The following is a 19,920-nucleotide window of genomic DNA, read 5'->3' as shown; positions in this document are numbered from 1 at the left end:
CATTAGGAGCTTCATTTTGTGTCTGGATTCTGTAGGGCGGTGGCAGGCAGACAGTGTTGTAGCACGGGGTAGTAAAGCTATGGCGTTATTTGAATGCTTGCCCACCAAGTATTGTTGTGAGGTTGAAAGAAGATTTCCCTTCAAGCAGAAGCTGCCGTTAAGGCTCAACCTATCGCTTAGCCGCAGTTGATCTCTCAATCGTTTCCGGATTTGTCCTTTTCATCTTTCTGTTGTGAATGGTGCATAATTTTTGTTGTGTGGTTTTAGTTTATTGGCATATTTTCCACAAGCAGGGGTACTGTGTTTGGCTACGTCTTGGCATGCACATGGTAATACACAGGTCTCCAAAAAAAGTTGGTTCAGAGCTGTATTTACTTTGTTGCAGAAGGACAAGAGCAGGTAGCAGGGACAAGATCATCGATCGAATGTGTTCACTTTGAAATGAGAATAACTCTTTAATACACACTGTATTAAAGTATGCCAATCACGCACTCTCATTATTATTCATAGGTGGTGTGCAGAGCCGGACTCTTTTTGTCCTCTCGGGTAATTTGTTTTTTTCTTTTAGAGCCCAAGATGTGGGACTTAAATGTGGCCCTACTCCCTATGGTCACTTAATGGGAAAATTCTGGCCTTGTGGACATTCATAACAAAAGGATAAATGCATGTGATTAGCTTTGTAGTAAATTATCTTTGGGTATGATAATGTTAGAAGAAGCGGTGTAAAGTTTGACGAATGTTTGGAGCAGTAAATGTTAGTCAACTCAAAGTCTAGGGCTTACAGGAAATGAGAGCATTGTCTAGATTGTATATTGAACTGGCTGTCGTGTGAACTTTTGCGATGCAACAGGGAGGGAATCGACAAACTTTGCTAGGCCCCCACGTTTGCACTGCGTAGTGGCACACCGTGTTGTAGACATGTGGAGAATTCCATTTTCGGTGTGCAATACGAGGGCTAAGGTTTAGCTTCTTTTACGGATATGCTGGGTGTTCGAGCCTTAGCAGTGCACCGATTTCATAGTAGTTTTGAATACAGCTTGGGGTGTGCAGAGGCTTCAGGCATAACTAGGCATGCTTTTCTTTTATTCTGCAGGCAACTATGTTATAAATTAGGGCAGTCTCATTCGAAAAATTGACTTGTTTGTCGATTCTGTGCACTCATTTTTAAATATCACCGCAGAGGGCACAGTTTAGTTGATACTCTGCATTTATGATACCTTTTTCGATGGAGACGAAAATGCTGTAGGCCCGTGTGCTCAGGTTTGGGTGCACGTTAAAGAACCCCAGGTGGTCGAAATTTTCGGAGCACTCCACTACGGCTTCTCTCGTAATATTGTGCTTTTGGGATGTTGAACCCCACATATCTATGTGCATTTATGTTCTCTTATTTTTTCTTGTTTCCTTGCCCTACTTTTTTTTTTCTTAAAGCTCCACAAAAGCAGTCTGACCTGTATGGTAGTATTCTGCTTGTGCCACGTTGTCCAATCTTGCCATTCTCAATCACTTGCTGTTACGGTGCCGAATTGCTTGCATTGTTTCTCGTGTATTTTGAGGATTGCACACATTTGCTCCATGTGGGGTATCTTTAGTTCTACTTTAATTTTTTTTAACGGCAGTTTGCAATACCCTGTGCCAAACGAAAGCCCCCACTGCAGGGCGTGCAAGTGTTCTTTGTCAAATCTTTATTGGTTTTATCACATCAGCATATTTGTGCAAATGCAACTCGTAATTTTTAATGTTTTCTCTCATTCCTTACTTACTTCACCTGTGGCATATTCAACACTGTAGGTTCAAGCTAAAGCTTGTTTCAGGTGGTATAAATGGCCTGCAGTAGTTCTGGAAACTTCCTTTCCTCAGCTGCGATTGTGACGGATCACAAATTGTTTCACTTGTTCAATGGTGTTCGGTTCAGCAGCAGTGCATACTTGCGAGAAGCTGTCACAGGAAGGAGAAAAAAAGCTCTCTGCCTATTAGCTTCACTTTTTGTCAGAGCAGTTTGCTTATTGCATTGTTTGAAACACGCTTTAGCTAAGTCCTGTATTGTGGAGTATCCTAACAATGTTGATGCTCGTGATTGCTGGCATCTACGTCTAAAGGGGGCAACAAGTGACTCAAGAGAAAGAAACATTTAGGAACTCTTTCTTGACTCTTAGCAAGCTGGCTATCTTCTTTGATTCTGGACAGGTTTGAAAGTAAAATGACTTCCCTCTTGCATGAGAGTTTCAACCTGAGTGGTCCGTAGGCTGCCACCGATGTCTTTGTCAGGCCCCAACGCTACTATTGCTCAAGAGGTGGCCGGATGGCGGATGTCGCCGAGGCTGTCTCACATGTGCCTATTTGCAAGAGCAGACTGGTGCATCGATTGCGTCTTGAACCTTGCGCTGTGCTTTTTTAGTCTCGCTTGAAGATTGGAAGAGGCTTGTGTGATCAAGTGTATCCGGGCATCCGCTGGCACATTCTAAGGGTGTTCTAGAATCGTTTGTTACTAGTTGGGGGTGACTGCTCTCTCACGTATCAAGCAGGCTCAGAAATGGTCACGGAAGGGGCCGAATGCTTGCCGCACTAACCAAGCAAGACTTGGCACCTTTGCTGTTAGTAGTAGCTTTGTGGTGTTCGATTGGAACTGTCGTCTCGCACGCATTCCACCGGTCGTGACACTTGCCCCCCTGGCAACACGCCTGGAGCGGCAGTGTCAAAGCTCGCTGCAGCCCACATTTGTCAGCAAGAAAAAGACACGGACGACCTAGCCAGACGACTCTGCACCAACACTCCCAGAACTGCACAAGACGTCTCCTAGCTTGTTGCAGTGGTCACACATCGTGTTGGTCCTTGCATACTTAAAATGTGTCTGTACCCGGGTTTGCGGATGCAGTATTCTGCTCGCTGCTTCTGTGAAGCCAACGTTTGATGCTGACATGCGGTTGCGTGTGCACAAAGCTGGGGAGAAAAGGGCATACGCAAGTTGCTTCCAGCGATGGTAAATTGCGTCAGTATGTATCAGTGACGAGAGACTGTGGCCACGCTTGTCAAGTGCTGCGTTACTCGTGCGTGCGTGCGCAATGCCGTTGCCATGTGATATGTGTGCTGCCGTCGCACCAGGCAAAAAATGCCGATGTGGATTATAAAAGCAAGGTGTCTCAAGAGCAGGCCTGTGTTACATGGGGTAATAATGGCTATTGGTGCCCAGCTTGGGCACTGTATATAAGAACCTGTAGATACAAGAGCAGTGAGAGTTTTATATTTTTGGAGCAGAAATAGTGTGTGGCTGTTCTCTTCGTACGTGGAAAAGAAAGAAAAAAAAAAACCTGAGTTTGTATACCTGAGACTGTGTCAACACTATCTTGAGTTATCTGCGTGGGCAATTAGCGTTGTGTAAACTGAATGGACTGATCCTGCTTTTCTTTTGTCACTAATGTTTCCTAGATCACCTGTACATGTCCAGCTCCTGATACTAGAAAAAAAATGCTGTTTTATTTTATACATATATATAAATATAATTATAAATATGAATATATGAAAAGAATTATATATACATATATATATAGCTATGTGTTTTCTACAGTGCTTTGGTGTTCAAACCCGAGGCAAACTTCACCGCCGTCAGTCTGTCTCTAGTTGGGGGCACTTTTGTATAGGTAACGAATAAAGAGATGACTAAACAAGTACGTGCTATAGTCTGGTCTCTGTTTCACGCTGGTTTTGTGACATAGCCGGCTGTGGTAATCGCAGTGAATGCAGCATGCTAGCATGACGAAAAAAGTACGCGTACAGTTTGCAACGGGCGAATCACCTTGGATTGCTAGCAGCGCATCGTACTCACTCACGAGTTGCATGGCAGCTTCTTGGCGTGGCGGGTGATTCGTCGTTTACAGACCTGTGCCTGGAACCCGTCGAGAGTCGCTCGGATTGCGAAGCACGTTGCACAGCCGTCGGTCGCAAGGTGGCCGAGGAAGCGTGGCCGCGTGATGTGGCGTATCGCCGTGAACTCTTTGAAAACTCTGACGGGAGTGGAGTTGCGGGTTTTCGTGGTTGAAGGAATAAAGACGTTACGCTGGGTGAAAAATAGAAGCGCGGCCGTTGTCACAATGCGTTGTTGGTTGGTTGGTTGTCGTCGCGGGGCCGCGATTGAAAGTAAGTAGTCTACGGGGCGTATTGATTTGCTCGGGGAGGCCGATGCCGGTTGCCCCGGCAACGGGCACAGAGGGGGGCGCAGGCGCACTGGGAACACGGCGTGTGCTCGCTGGGATCGCGGGAAGCTGAGCGCCCCGGCATCTTGCGGGCCCTTTCCTCTAGCGGGCTCTCCCCCCTTCAGTGATGGAAACCTAGCCCACAACTCGTACGAGCGCGCGCGCTCGCATAAAAAAACGCTCGTCGAAGTCCCCCCAACTCCGTGAGCGGGAATCTTCGGGAGGACCGGAGGAGCTTCTTGACAAGCTCGCCGGCCTCTGGACTTGTGGGCGACGGTCGCCGATGCGGCGGCGGACGTGCCAAGAACGGGCGCGCTCCGCTCGGCCCCGTTCGGCCCGATGAAGGCCGAGACCGCGCTGCTGTGCCCGGCGACCCACGGCAAGCCAAGGTGAGTCGACTCCGTGAGGGCCATCTTCCAAGGTGTCCGCGTCGTCGCCTCTTCACCGGAGGCCCGGGACCGATCCCCCACTTTTTCGTGTTGGTGGTGATGGTGTGCGGAGTGAACCGTCGCACGCGGTGATCGGTACCGACAAGCTCTTCGGTTCGTCTTGCAGATCCTGCCGTGATACGAAATATACGGGCGAAAAATTCCTGCCGCTGGTGTTACGAGGTCTCGATTGAGTGAGTGTTGGCCATATTTGAGGTGCGTTTTGTTTAAGGATTCCCGTTTCCCGCGGCGCAGAACACTTTAATCTTGTCGCGCGCGCGGCCCGACGTTACGCAAGTAGGCCTAGCGCGTCGCAGTACCACGCCGCATGCGGTTCACTGGCCTATCTGGTCCGGCGCCGGTTCCTTGCCCGTCGTTGATGCAGGCCCTCCCGCGCGTCACGATATCTCGTTTCGAGTCCGACGCTAGCTTTCGTTTAACCGAGAGTTTGACTCGCCAGTTTCTTTTCTGGAGGAAAAAGAAGTAAGTTCTCGAATCCCGGCGAGGCAACAAATGCGTGCAGTGTATCGACGTCGATACCGCGTGTCGCCGCCACTGCGGTCTTTTTCGCTCTGGCAATGGCTCCGCACCGTAAAAACGCACTCTTCGAAGATGACCCGCTCTCTGTCATGCTGATGCTACTAAAGAGAGAAACGCCGGCCGTGACGTGGTCGGACAAGTAACCGCAGAATCGTCAGCATGGTCTTTTTTGTTGTTGTTTTGTTTCTTTCCGTGCTTTCCCAACGATGCGCCTGTCGAGGCGGCGTTCTGCACGGTTCTGCAGCCGCGCGGCGCAAATGGCGTGGACCTGCGCTTCACGGAAACTCTTTAATTCGCGTGTGATTCGACCGTCGACAGCGGAATTCGCCGGTAGTTACGCGCAGGGTGTGCCTCTGCGAAAGTTCGGCGTTTAAGCGGTTCTGCAGCAGATGTCCGCTGTCGCCGGTCAGCGACGGTTTGAACTGACAGCGACCGGTTAGGCCTAAGAGACGGCACGGGTCGCATCGTGACATTGCAGCGCATTGCATGACGTGCGCTCCTGGGCGGAGATAGCGTTTCGTTTGTTGAATCGCGAACAGCCACACTCATGCTTCGCAAACGTGGCTTGCGTTTCGTGCTCGGTGAAAGAGGAAAGCGCGCTTTCTTCGTAGATTCATTGGTTCGTTTTGATGTCTTGCACTTTGGACAACGCGGTGGTTAAAAGAAACAAAATGTCAATGCTAGCAATCGCGTCCCTCGAATGCAGTTTTTCAGTTTGACTACCACCTTATGTGTTCATTGGGCGTCAGCGCGTGGCAAACTGCCGTACTTCCTTGGTAACTGCGTTTGGTCTTTTAACAGGGATGTGTATTGCCTCGGCCGCCTCAACCCACAAGTGAAGCTTACCAAATGAAACACCACATGCTCGTTCTCTACATGGTTTCCAGCCGTCGCTTGCCGCACACGGCGTATCGTTACTATGTGTGTATGTGACGATTTCGCAGAGAAGGAATCGTACATACTTTTCTGTTGGCATTGTGTGTCCGTAAATTTATGATACATTTTTTTTACCGGTTCACTCTTCACCGGATGAAATGAAAACTTTCCAAGTATCATACGTATGTTCAGCGCGGTTAGATTTCACCCCCATCCGTTACCCTATACGCACATCTAAAACGATATTGAAGTTTTTCCCACACGCGATTAAGGATGTCTGGTGAACACTGTTAATGAAGTCTGCCATTTTTTGTTTTAAAGGATGGATGTCAGTCTGCACGTGTTTCTTCACTTGACGTCAGAAGTACGAGTTTAATGACGTCACATCCGGTGATTGTAGCGGCCAAGCCTTGACGTGACCCCTTCCTATCTGCTGTAGGGGCCATGTTTCATCCAGGAACCTACGGAACAGTGTTGGCCTATTGTGGAGAGGCGCCGTCACGTTGAAAGATGGCACATTCTGGAAATTGTTGCCCTGCACACAATTACAACGCGTCGAAGTATTTAGTCGGTGAAAATTTCGCGTGTCTGTCTCGTTTTGCTGTGTTCCTATGACTGGTCAAAAGTGCGCCATGTCTTTACAGTCGCAGCATTCTTTATCGTGACTGTTGTGATCAGGATGTTAAACGCAGATGCGTCTTCCGCGGTGACGTTCGAGCCTGACGCTCACCTTCAGGAGCCCGCCACCGCTATTTCAGTGTATATTTTTCTGGGTATTTTATTTTTAAACTGAGCGCTTCTCACTTTACAGACATTTTATGGTTTGAAATAAACGCCTGCGAGAGAATTGGTCACTTTTTTTTTTGGCCTAGCTCAAAAAAAAAAAAAAAAACTTGAAGAAACCCTGATACTTAATTTTAAGTTGGGAAGAAAGAAACTTGGTTGAACTGAATTTAGTTATCGTGGCGGTCAAACTAAAGATATTCCAATTAAAAAAAAAAAAAACTTTGTGGCTGCAGTATCCTTACCATTCCGTAGTCGACCTGTCCTGTTGTGATTGTTTTTGTACAAAAGACGGTCCTTACTCTATATCCAACTGTATCTCATCAAAACTTCCGTTGAATACACGTACATCAATATTTCTGCAACGACTTTTGCAAAAGATTGGTCTGTTACTGCACGTGCTGATTGTGCAAGCACATATGAATCGGGTCAGACTCTGCCCCCCGCACCGGGAATTACGGCACGTGTGTCCGCGATATTTTCGCCAATACGATTCAAGTATACCGCATAGTACGTTTCGCCTAGAATGGACTATTTAGTTTTTTTGTTTTTTTTTCTGTTTACCCCAGTATTTCGCGCGGAAGAATTACCTGCTTCTGTTTTCTGTTCTTACTTGATTATGCAGCCGCGGCGGTGTCCCCCGTCTGGCTGTGCAGAGCGACCTTGACACACAAACACACACACAAACGATAAATAAAAAAAGTCGGTTGGAATCAAGCCCCAGTAATAATAATATCTGGGGGCTTTGCGTCCAAAAACCGCGATACGATATTGGGGGACGCCGTATAGGAGGGCTGCGGAAATTCCGATAATCTGGGCGTTCTTTAACGTGCACGGCAGCATCGCACAATGCACGGTCCTCTACAGTTTCGCTTCCACTGAAATGCGATCGCCACAGACGGAGTCGAACCGGCGACTTTCGAGTGAGCAGTCGAGCACTGCAACCACTGATCCACTGCGGTGGACTGGAATTAATCCCCAATAGCATGTCGACGTCAAGCGTAAGGCTCTTTTTCTTGATTTCATAATTGAATGAGTAGCTTAATAAACAAGGACACGTGAAGCAGGAAGACCAGGAGAGCGTCAACTTTTTGAAGTCATACACTTCAAAGAGTTGGCGCTCGTCTGCTCTTCCGGTTCTTTCTTGAGTCCTTGCTTATCGCACCGCTTGTTTGAGTATGAATTCTCACAAACTATCCCTAATTTTACTTCTTGTAAGAATTCTTTTTGAATTTGCCATACTGAATTCGGTGCGGGCTCATTGATTGATGGATATGTGGGGTTTAACGTCCCAAAACCACCATATATGATTATGAGAGACGCCGTATAGTGGAGGGCTCTGGAAATTTCGACCACCCGGGGTTCTTTAACGTGCACCCAAATCTGAGCACACGGGCCTACAGCATTTCCGCCTCCATCGGAAATGCAGCCGCCACAGCCGGGATTCGATCCCGTGACCTGCGGGTTAGCAGCCGAGTGCCTTAGCCACTACACCACCGTGGCGGTGCGGTGCGGGCCCATTCAAACAACCTAATCACTCCTCAGCACTTAGCAATCTTCACAGGCGGAGCGGTTGATTCAAGATATGCAATAAAAAAATATGATAAAAATGTCATGACAAACCGAAGTGACATCCTTTGGAAATGCGAGGGCCTTCCTCCACCCAGTGAAATTTTGCCTGCTCCCTCGGAAACGACAGAAAATAGTACTTTAATATGGCGGCCTCCCGACGAAAAACTGCTAAAGGTAGCCATCGCATGTGGTCGCCGCAGACAAGCGGCCATATCCAAACCCACCAATTTTCTTTTTGATAAAGTTGTATGCTTCTCTTTGCTACGACACCGGCTACAGGAACGACGCGTCGACTACGGTGGTCCGATTCTGGATATGTAGTTCAATCTTCAGCTGCGCATGCTCCAAAACAAAATCGTCGTATGCCCAATGTAACACGAAAAGCGGCCGTTGGCGTGAACACGAACAAGCAAAAAAGTCAAGTTATGGCGAATGACATCGTGATGACGTCGCATATTACCAAAATTTGCGTGGTCTTTATGACGTTATGAGGTGACGTTTAGTCAGAGGTGCGCCGTTCTCTGAAGCAGTGCAACACGGCGCGAAGGGCAGACGGCTTTATTTTAGCGGCGCGCCTTTTGTACGTGTTTCGCCACGTTAGTCGTCTAGGCGCTGCGTTGGTGCGTGCTGTTGTGCGCGGCAAGCATATAGGCGTGTGCAGGGTTCCCCTTCAGTAAAGGGGGGCGAAGGCTCATCACAGCATCTCCCTCCTTCAGATTAAGTCGATGTATTGGACAGGTAAGGCATAACATGGTCATGCACAGATAGTATATAGCAAGGGGTGGGAAAGGGCAGTTAGGGTGAGGAGAGAGAGGAAGAGGGTAAAACATGACGTTGCCATGTATAGTATAGTATAGCAAGGGGTGTGAAAGGGAAGTTATGGTGAGAAGGAAACAAGAGAAAGAACATCAGAATAGTTTGCATCTGGGCTAGTTGGTGGTCTTGCATGTCGAGTGGTTGCAGCTAAGTTTAAACGTACGCGCGAAGGAAAGAACCGCGAGAACGGTGTGGACAACTGGCGTTTTTTTTAAACCCTCCGCAATATATATAAGTGTGGCAGTCCACAGTTGAAGACATGTGATCAAATATTACATAGACTAAACAAGATGGACACTTGTCATGAAGGTATTCAATTTTATTCCGAGACGGCGCAGCGCCACTAATGGCGCGCTAATACAATGTGCGCCGTTTATTTTTATAACGATATCTTTTGTGATAACGCGAGCGTACGTGTCCTTCGTTTTAGCGACCACTTCCGTGCTGTCAAAGCGCGCTTGGCATCCACATGTCCGAAAATGGGCTGAGACGTGGCCCGTGGCTGCATGCCTCAACTTCGTTCGCGTGTTTACTGCGCTCTGTCGTTCACGCAGCGGCCCGTCTGCTCTGTGTACACCAACCCACATGACAGTGGTAAGCTGTATACCACCTCCTGGTCATAAGGTACGTTCTGCGCATAAGGTTCTGCCTACGCTTCACCTCGCATCGTCTTTCCACCCTATCGTTGGCGCGCTGGCACATCGCACGCCACGACGTCATCATACATTGACGCGCTGGCACATAAGACGGGCAGAACGCACTATTTGGAATCCTTGTCGTTTTGCAATCATCAGGTTGTGGCTACATCGTGTACATATGGAACCACTTGTATTTGACGCTGCTAGCTCTGATCTTTGGCCTTTTGGGACCTTCTTTTGCACCAATTCACTTTCCCGAGAACTGTGAAGCCTGGCTCTGGTGACCTAGGTTGAATAGCTAGCGTCTTAATTGTAGCCTTGTGACATGATGCTGGTGACTCTGTCTCATTCGATGTGGGCATGTCTTCCCCAAGGCAGCTAAGAGAGCTGAGAACGCCAGTCCCCTGGTGACATTCTTTGTGTGACATCAATCTGATGGGAGGAAGCTCTGGCTTGGTCTGGGTTCGTACCTCCAACACACGTGTTCCGGTTCCAATGTCAAGACCAGGTGCAAGAACCTAATTTCGTTTGCTGAAGGTTTCTCGACTGTAAATGTGGTGTCCAGATAGGCGGAAGTAAAGATTTTCAGGATTTATTTTTCTTTATGCTCTCCTGTCGCATCTTGGATTTCTTGGGCCGTCCGAGAATAATACTGGGGGTGCAAAAAAAGGCACCAAGAAACCGATGATTATAAATCAGCAGCGTCAAATACAAGTGGTTCCATATGTGCACGATCTAACACACAACCTGAAGAAGACTTGCAATACTTCCAAGTAGTGTGTTCTGCCCCTATGAAAGGACGTATGATGTGCAAGCGCTTCAACAACGACAGGGTGGAGAGATGATGTGTGGTGAAGTGCAGGCTGAAGTACGTACTATGTGACCAGGAGGTGGTATACTCACGAGAATAGTTTACAAAACGCAAATATTCGTTCCTTGACTCGGTGCATGGTAAATATTCATATACAAGGTTATGCTAAATATATACATGGCAAATATGCATGGTAAGTACATATGTACGCAATAGCTATTGTGCTCCGACCACACCGGCATCGGGCTTCGAGACCAGTCCTTGAAAGAGCTTCGTATTGCAGTCTCCGAGTTTCTACGACGCCTCAGTTGATGCTTCCGTAGGTAAAAAGTGCTAAAAATCAAAAAAACGGATTGCATTGTACTACAAAAAACTACCCATGGGTTCGGTGATGCTAACCCAGCTTAACGTAAGGCAACCCAACGTAACCTAACGCATATCCATGGTTTGAGATGTGTCGCGAGCGGCTGCTTTGCTCTGTGCTGGCATCGGTTCGCTGCCATACAAGAGTTCTCGTAGAAGGTGCGTGGAAACTCGGCACGAGCTCGATAGGGAAGCCCGCATAAGGGGGGCGGAGGTTTACTCATCCGTTAATTAGCTGCTGGATTGAGGAAGCGCTGAGGCATTGTGTGTTATGCGGGTCGCGTAAGTTAGAACTCCGCAGGGGCCAGCCGACTGGCGATATAGATGCGCACTGTCCAGTGTTTAGCTGTTGGTAGTTTGTGCTCTTTAGACGTTCTTAGCCTATGAAGCCAACCAACAGTTGTTTATGCAGGCCCGTAGTCAGAAGGAAAATGCTGCACATAGCCTCACCCCCCCCCCTCACCTCGAAGTTGTTATGAAGGGGGTGTTTTAGCGAAATGAAAATACGTGTTTTTTCTCGGACAGTGAAGACCTTCAGTAAGTGCCCTTCACCTGCCCCCCCCCCCCCCCCCCCCGCTTCTTCGGTAAAAAATTCCTGTCCACGGGCCGGTATTTATGCAAAGGAAATCATACGGGATATTATTTCGACAACATTGCGAGGTAGTGGGCAGTAACGTATACATATAGTCTGAATGTTTTCTGGTGGTGGGAGGGAGGAGGTTAGTTTAACAGTACTTTGTGTATGTTCGTGCGTGCGTATGCACATGCAATAATGAAATATTTTCAAGGAGGGGTCGGGAGTTGCGCGGTTCAAAGCCTTCTCATAGAGTAACCTTCCGTCCTCCCCACCCCAATATTTTCATTTACGGCAGTGGCTACACCGGTGGTCGTGGGTTGGGATCCCATCGACGGAAAAGGAGTTTCGATCACTTCATTTCGTTTCAATTTACTTCGTGATTCCTAGAGTTCAGATAAACACACCATGTGTCCCATGCCTTCATTTGCTTAATGTTCTGTCGGTTTCATTGGTTGTGTCTAACCAAGAAACGAGTACCTGGTATACGATTCCTCTTATTCCTTACTTACACGGTGTTGAATTGCACGAACACTGGTGTCACAGACGCGTATATTCTTGGTTGCTTGAGTCAGGTGCGCGTGACTATAGCATTGTTTATTTGTGTTCGAGGCCCTGCTTTGAATGAACAGCTTTTAAAGGCGATAGTCTTTCTTAGGGACCTTCAACGGAAAAATTTTGGTCTGTCTGTTTGTACATTTATCTGTTTGTCCACTCTTACCGCTACCGGGTACTCTGAACAACACCAGTCGATACGCCAAACAGCCGACCTCATCCTCAGCACCCACCAATGTTGCTCAAGGTTCAGCGTTCATACTTGTGCGATTGTCAATTAAAAAGCAATTATTGCGCATATCTGAGGCACCATAACACGAATATATTCTCTATGTGCGTCTTTCATTAGAAGATACATACATAAGTAAGTTCTAAGGACCGTAGCATTTATCACGCTGTGCTTATCATGCAACGCTTGCACGAAAAGGCGAGTGTTTCCAACGCTTTGCTAAGACGACACGGTGGTGGCACCTACCCGTCGCCTTGCGTTCTACACCTCATCACCTCTGAGACGGGCGCGCACGCCCGTCTCAGAGCAGCGGGTTTCGTTTTCTAAGAAAACTGCCAGATACCGCTCATGTCTCACGTGTGACGTGACTTGATGCGCTCGTTCGCCTCCGCTGCATGCTCGAGGCACTCAAACGCGGCGCCTACAGAATACCATTCACCAATTTTTTTTTCTAGCATAACACCAAATAAATGTTTTGTTCACTCGCTTCACACGCAAGACTATCGTCTTTCGACGACATTTGCAGATTAACATGCAGATACAGGGCCATTTTTGTTTATTTTAATAACAGCGCGTAGACAACAACAACGTGGATGAAGGAAAAACAAAGGAGAGGGCATTACGTCACACTTAGCCCAGCGTGTAGGCCCGGCACGTGATCAAAACGTCAGAGTTGGCGGTAGGTTTTAGTACTCGCGGTTGCGTTCCTTTTTCAAACCTCCTGCGTGAGCCGACCGGTTTGCGCCGAACGGGATAGTCTATTTGCACCTCGACAGCTCGGGGTCACGTGACTAAGGTAAACGTCACACATGACGTCATAGATAAAGCGATCGACTTCAAATGGCACTGCGACTGCCGACGTCTTGTCAAGAGAGTTTGAGGTCACTTGACTAAAAAAAAAAACAATGACGCGTTTTTTTATTTTTACAATACGGTTCGTTTGCACTACTGCAAGTTATCTTACAATGATTGTGGTTGTCATTCACGCTGCGTAGTAGCTCCATTGCACTTCAGTACCATGTTTTCTTCTGAGTTGCACCGATTCACACCGCGTTGCAACTCGGCCGAAGAGTAATAATATTTGCTAGAGTTTAAAATTCTGAAAGCCGATCAGATTATTAGGGACGCCGTAGCGGAGGGCTGCGCTAGTTTCGACCACCTCAGGTTCTTTACCGTGCACCTGAATCTTAGCACATGGGTCCCAAACATATTTGCCTCGATCGAAAATGCTACCGCCACAGATTACGCCCTGCGACCTTCGGATCACTTGGGCAAATTACCAGAGTGAATGCTCGTCTCACAGGCGAGGCATTTGTTCCGGTGCATAACGTATTAGAGTACAGATAACTGGTCAGCACATTTGTCTAAAACATCGAAAAGCCGCGCTCCGGACTTCACTGACGACGTTTTCTGATTGTCATTATCTTGCAGAAAGGTCCAAAAGTCTCGCATATAGGTGTAGGCTGTCAACAACTAGATATGGTGCTAGAGAGTTCTGTAGCCTGCCATTATGTCATTCCAGACAACTTTCTTGGCCCCTGTTAGGGTGGTTAGAAGCCACCCTAACAGGGGTCAAGTTGTCGACTGCTCACTGCAGTTACTTCAAAAGTTACAAGCGTCTACTGTGTAACGCTGCGAGGCAACTGAAAGGTCATCGGGAAAACGTCTGGTTATACACATGTAGATTCAAGTAGAATCTTTTGATGTACAATCTATGGCGCTAACAGCCGTATCAGCAAACGCCGGCAAACGTGTTCTTAACAATACAGGGCGCCTATATGACCAGCCGTTCATGTAGGCTCCCCTTACACAACCCACTTGGCAATCCCCTCGACAACACTCCTTACGCTCATTCCTATACACAACGACACAGGACACGTACATGAGCGCCACAGAGGAGTGACTTCGATTACGCGGGCTTCCTTTGCCGGGCTCTTTAATCCGACAGGGCACGCAGTGTGGAAGTGTAATGATGGCAACAAAACGCGCCTTCCCCGCCTGCTTGCGTCTCTTCCACGGAGAAGTCTCCCAACCCAGTTTTTTTTCCCTAATGACGTCATATGTGATGTCCAACTTTGGGTCACGTGACCCCGAGCGGTTGAGGAGCAAAAAATTCCGCCATATCCACGAAGTGAATGATGATGAGTGGGCGAAGCTCCGGAGGTAAACCTGGTAAACCATGAATCCTCTGTACATTTTGCCCACTCGATTTTATTACAACGCTCCCCCTAGCGTACGTCGCCGCACTAAATCGAACGATTGCCTTCAACCAATGACACGCGCCATATGTGACATCATTCCTATTTTATAAGATCTCGCGTCTTTCATCAACTACAAGTACCGCTTTCTAGTTTATAACATCTTGCATCTTTTCATCATCAGCTACAAGTACCACCATCTAGTAAACACTACAAGAACTAAACGAGAGGTGGCTACATGGATGGATGGATGCTATGAGCGTCCCCTTTATAACGGGGTGGTGACAAGTATGCCACCAGGCTCGACAAAAAAAAAAAAAAAACCTTTTTTCCCTTTTTTTTATGTTGGCCTAATGCCTCTACTTCGATAAATTCTATCTTAATGGAAAAAAGGTAAATTTTCAGCTTAAGTTCTCTGCCATTTACGGCACACTGTCCATATTTTATTTTTCCAATATTTATTTTTGTCCTTTCTCTCTAATTTTCTGCCACCAATACTCTAACCTTCTCTTACTTATTTCAATCGCGGGTGTGTTCAGCTTTCCATTGTTGTCCCTAAAACCCAAGGCTTCCTGTAGGCTCGTGCCCAAACGTACACCTGGGTGGATATCTCCACATTCAATCAGAACATGCTCCGCCGTTTCCTTATCTTTCCCGCAGCATGTGCATTGTTCTTCTTCTTTACTGAATCTTGCTTTATAACTACGCGTTCTAAGGCAACCCGATCTCGCTTCAAACAGTAAAGCGCTTCCTCTTGAATTATCGTAAAATGCCTCCCTCCTTATTTCATTTTTGCCCTTTCGGTAGTTACTCAAAGCCGGTTTTTTCTCCATAGCTGCCATCCAGTAAATCCTCTCCGCCTCCCTGACTTTTCCCTTAACGCTCTTTGTTGACATATGGCTCACAATACCAGCCGTATATTTACTAGTGAGTCTTCTAGTTCTTTTTCTCCACTGTGTGTCCACGCTCTTCCTATACAAATAACGGAACACCTTCTCTGCCCATCTACTCTCCTTCATATTTCTTAGCCTTTCTTCGAACCTTATTTTGCTCTGCGCTTCCCTCGCCTCAAAACCTGCCCACCCCATATCGCCCTTTACAGCCTCGTTTGTCGTCTTCCCGTGAGCACCCAACGCGAGGCGTCCCACAGTCCTTTGATTTACATCCATTCCCGATTGCACCTCTGCCCTCATGCACACCACTGAGTTCCCAAAAGTAAGCCCTGGAACCATTACACCCTTCCACAGACCTCGAAGCACCTCATACCTAATGACGTCATATGTGATGTCCATACAGGAGACGGTACCGCCATCTAGTGAACACTGCAAGAACTAAACTAGAGGTGGCTACATGGATGGATGCTATGAGCGTCCCCTTTATAACGGGGTGGTGACAAGTATGCCACCAGGCTCGACAAAAAAAAAAAAAAACCTTTTTTCTTTTTTTTTATGTTGGCCTAATGCCTCTACTTCGATAAATTCTATCTTAATGGAAAAAAAGGTAAATTTTCAGCTTAAGTTCTCTGCCATTTACGGCACACTGTCCATATTTTATTTTTCCAATATTTATTTTTGTCCTTTCTCTCTAATTTTCTGCCACCAATACTCTAACCGTCTCTTACTTATTTCAATCGCGGGTGTGTTCAGCTTTCCATTGTTGTCCCTAAAACCCAAGGCTTCCTGTAGGCTCGTGCCCAAACGTACACCTGGGTGGATATCTCCAGATTCAATCAGAACATGCTCCGCCGTTTCCTTATCTTTCCCGCAGCATGTGCATTGTTCTTCTTCTTTACTGAATCTTGCTTTATAACTACGCGTTCTAAGGCGACCAGATCTCGCTTCAAACAGTAAAGCGCTTCCCCTTGAATTATCGTAAAATGCCTCCCTCCTTATTTCATTTTTGCCCTTTCGGTATTACTCAAAGCCGGTTTTTTCTCCATAGCTGCCATCCAGTAAATCCTCTCCGCCTCCCTGACTTTTCCCTTAACGCTCTTTGTTGACATATGGCTCACAATACCAGCCGTATATTTACTAGTGAGTCTTCTAGTTCTTTTTCTCCACTGTGTGTCCACGCTCTTCCTATACAAATAACGGAATACCTTCTCTGCCCATCTACTCTCCTTCATATTTCTTAGCCTTTCTTCGAACCTTATTTTGCTCTGCGCTTCCCTCGCCTCAAAACCTGCCCACCCCATATCGCCCTTTACAGCCTCGTTTGTCGTCTTCCCATGAGCACCCAACGCGAGGCGTCCCACAGTCCTTTGATTTACATCCATTCCCGATTGCACCTCTGCCCTCATGCACACCACTGAGTTCCCAAAAGTAAGCCCTGGAACCATTACACCCTTCCACAGACCTCGAAGCACCTCATACCTATTGTATCCCCACAACGCTCTGTGCTTCATTATTGCCGCATTCCTCTTTCCTTTTGCTGCCGAGGCTTTTTCCTGTACCTCCATGTATCTATCACTCTCATTTACCCATACTCCAAGGTACTTGTATTCACTTACCCTCGGTATTTCTTGGCCTTGTATGGACACCGTCTGATCACAGGGATCATTGAATACCATCAATCCACACTTCGTTACACTGAATCCTAGTCCAAGAGCTTCACCTTCCCTTCCGCATATATTCGCCAGCTGCTGTATATCATCTCGACTGTCCGCAAATAAGACGATATCGTCCGCATAAAATAAACCTGGAAGCTTCTGCTCAATCATCATGCCGCCCTGTTTGTGTGACAGATTAAAACCAATGTTGTTACCTTCTAGCGCTTTTTCCATACTCACCATGTACAGCATGAATAACAGCGGGGACAAAGGACATCCCTGTCTCAGACCCCTGCTAACCTCAACGTTCTCTTTGCTACGCATTCCCTCCCACTCTATGCAAACTGTATTTTCTCGGTATATCTCCCTCAAAAGCTGTATACAGTCGTCGCCCATGCCCATTCCTTTCAACATACAGGGGACGGTACCGCCATCTAGTGAACACTGCAAGAACTAAACTAGAGGTGGCTACATACAGGCTACAGGGGACGCACAGCCCACGCCCTAAGGAGCTTCGCCCCTAATAGACTCTCTCACGCCGAACAAGCGCATTTCGGATAAAAGCTACCGGGCACGACATAGAGTTTCCCACAATACTTACTAGAGGGAACTCTGGCGCTGGTGTCTATGGGAGTTGCAACGCATGGCGCTTCAGTGAGCATGGGAATGATGGGTAGTACACACATTTGTCTAATTTTCGTACTTCTGTCCTGCTCATGGCTCCGCGTGTGTTCGTGTTGCTTGGAGCTGTTTTTTCACGAAAACATTAATTAGCAAATGTTCACCGTTTGCGCTTCACAACCTTATTCTTTTAAGCTTACTATTTCGAATCAAGTTCTTAAGCTCAAAAGGGTTCGTTCTTTCTATCAAAACAAATCCGTAACCAGTAATAAACGAAGCCGCAAGTACGATTCGCCGCCCACAAGTACGAAGACTAGGCAAATGTGTGTACTACCCATCATTCCCATGGTCGCTGAACGATCGCAGCGCCAGAGTGCCCTTTAGTTAATTTTGGGAAACTCTATGGGGCACCGCACTCCGAAGTCTCGGCAAGTCTCGTTGCTTGCGTGACCTTGACGCAAAAGGTCACGTATTGGACTATAGTGTACTAGAATACCCATATTCTAGTACACTGTAGTTGGACCGACACTGCTGGTTTCAAAACGGGGTGGATTTCAAAGGTTGGCTGCGTGACGTCATGCTCCCTCCTTTCTTCTTCCTCCATGAACAGCAGCATTAGCTAACAGGAGGCAGTGTCAGGCGTCCTTTGGCTCGCACATAGCCAACAGAATGGAGCACTATAGTTAGTTGTCAAGGTATATTTTACTCCCTTTCGGGCAAAAAGAAAAAAAAAAGTGCCGTGAGTACTGAAAGCACCGGCTGCCAGTGTGTTTTAGTTTCTTAATGTTACTACTTTTTCAAGGGTGTTATTTAAATACACAGGAAAACACTTATAATGGACACTGAATCGGTTTTTACAGTACGCCCGGTAAAAAGGTGGGCTGGGCCAGATAAGACAGCGCGAAAGACTGGAGTCCAAGACGAAGAAGACAGCGGGACATGCATGGCGCTGGCTTAACAACCGACAGGATGACTGAAATCATGATTCTTGCATCTCAGTTCCACCTATTAGCCTCCTAAATTTAAAAAAAATACCCTTTTTACATTTTTTTAATTAATGATGGTGGCGTCGGATGGATGCGTTTGTCCTTATATATATATATATATATATATATATATATATATATATATATATATATAATGAGATCTAACAGACAATAATGCCGAGGAAAGTATAGGGGAAGATATTAGACCAAATTGTAATGTAATTATGAAGAAAAGTGGGTGAAAAGATAACTTGCCGTGGGCAGGATCCTGCCCACGGCGATTTATCTTTTCACCCACTTTAATCTCATTAGATCTCATTAATGTTGTGTAAAAGCACAGAAAAACGAGCCCTCAAGGATAAACTTCTTTCTTTAATATATATATATATATATATATATATATATATATATATATATATATATATATATATATATATATATATATATATATATATATATATATATATATATATATATATACACCGACCCATTACGAGGAAACCCTTTCTTTACGCACGCCGTCACGGACCCTCCCGGCACCGCGGCGACAATCTTGGGTGGCCCGACACACGGCGAGAACTGAACAGCACGTGATAAGAACCGTATGTGGACGTACACGGACAGTTGGTTTCGTTCTCAGTGTTGACAGTGGTTCTTCCTCTTTTTTACTTTCTTTTCTTTCTTTTGCGTCTTTTTTCTCCCTCTTTTTTGTTTTTTTTCCTTTTTTTAGTTCCCTCTCACTCTCGCAAACATCTTTCAAGGCGAGAGGGACGCGGCAGCAACGAAGTTTGGAAGTTCATGTCAGTATAACTCATTTCCTGATGAAGGGAGGACCCCTCCCGGAACTGTTGGGAAATAAATCTATTTATCCTTGCGGACAACGCTCCCGTTAAGTCGTATCCCATACCTATATATATATATATATATATATATATATATATATATATATATATATAAACCTGTCAGGTTTTAGTTCAGTGCCTTGTCACGTGGTGTCTTTGTCTTGCGCTTGGTCTGCTTTAAAAAGCCTAATCCACTCGGAGTTGAAAGACGAAGGAGTGATTTCTTTCTCGCTTTCAATATACCCTTCCCATATGCGGTATATTTTCTTCGCCGCTTTTTTCATCATAAAACACGCACCACGTGAACATGTCAGCACTACGCGTCGAACCTATCAGGGCCTTGATTTTTTTTT

The 19,920-nt window shown here is 46.6% G+C and overlaps 1 protein-coding gene across 4 annotated transcripts in view; it reads left to right on the top strand.

Annotated features, from left to right (window-relative positions):
• The first annotated feature begins 4,392 nt into the window (after nt 1-4,392).
• The window catches only part of sif (guanine nucleotide exchange factor still life), a 273,472-nt gene continuing 257,944 nt past the window's right edge, over nt 4,393-19,920 (top strand). For all 4 annotated transcript variants that reach the window (XM_075895490.1, XM_075895489.1, XM_075895491.1 and 1 more), the window contains exon 1: nt 4,393-4,576. The gene's annotated coding sequence lies outside the window, so the exon portion shown is untranslated. The remainder of the gene's footprint in view (nt 4,577-19,920) is intronic.

This window comes from Rhipicephalus microplus, chromosome 5 (genome assembly GCF_043290135.1).
Source record: "Rhipicephalus microplus isolate Deutch F79 chromosome 5, USDA_Rmic, whole genome shotgun sequence".
In the NCBI taxonomy this organism is placed as follows: domain Eukaryota; kingdom Metazoa; phylum Arthropoda; class Arachnida; order Ixodida; family Ixodidae; genus Rhipicephalus; species Rhipicephalus microplus.
The sequence above is the reverse complement of the archived record's forward strand: the minus strand, read 5'-3'. Positions and strand labels throughout refer to the sequence as shown.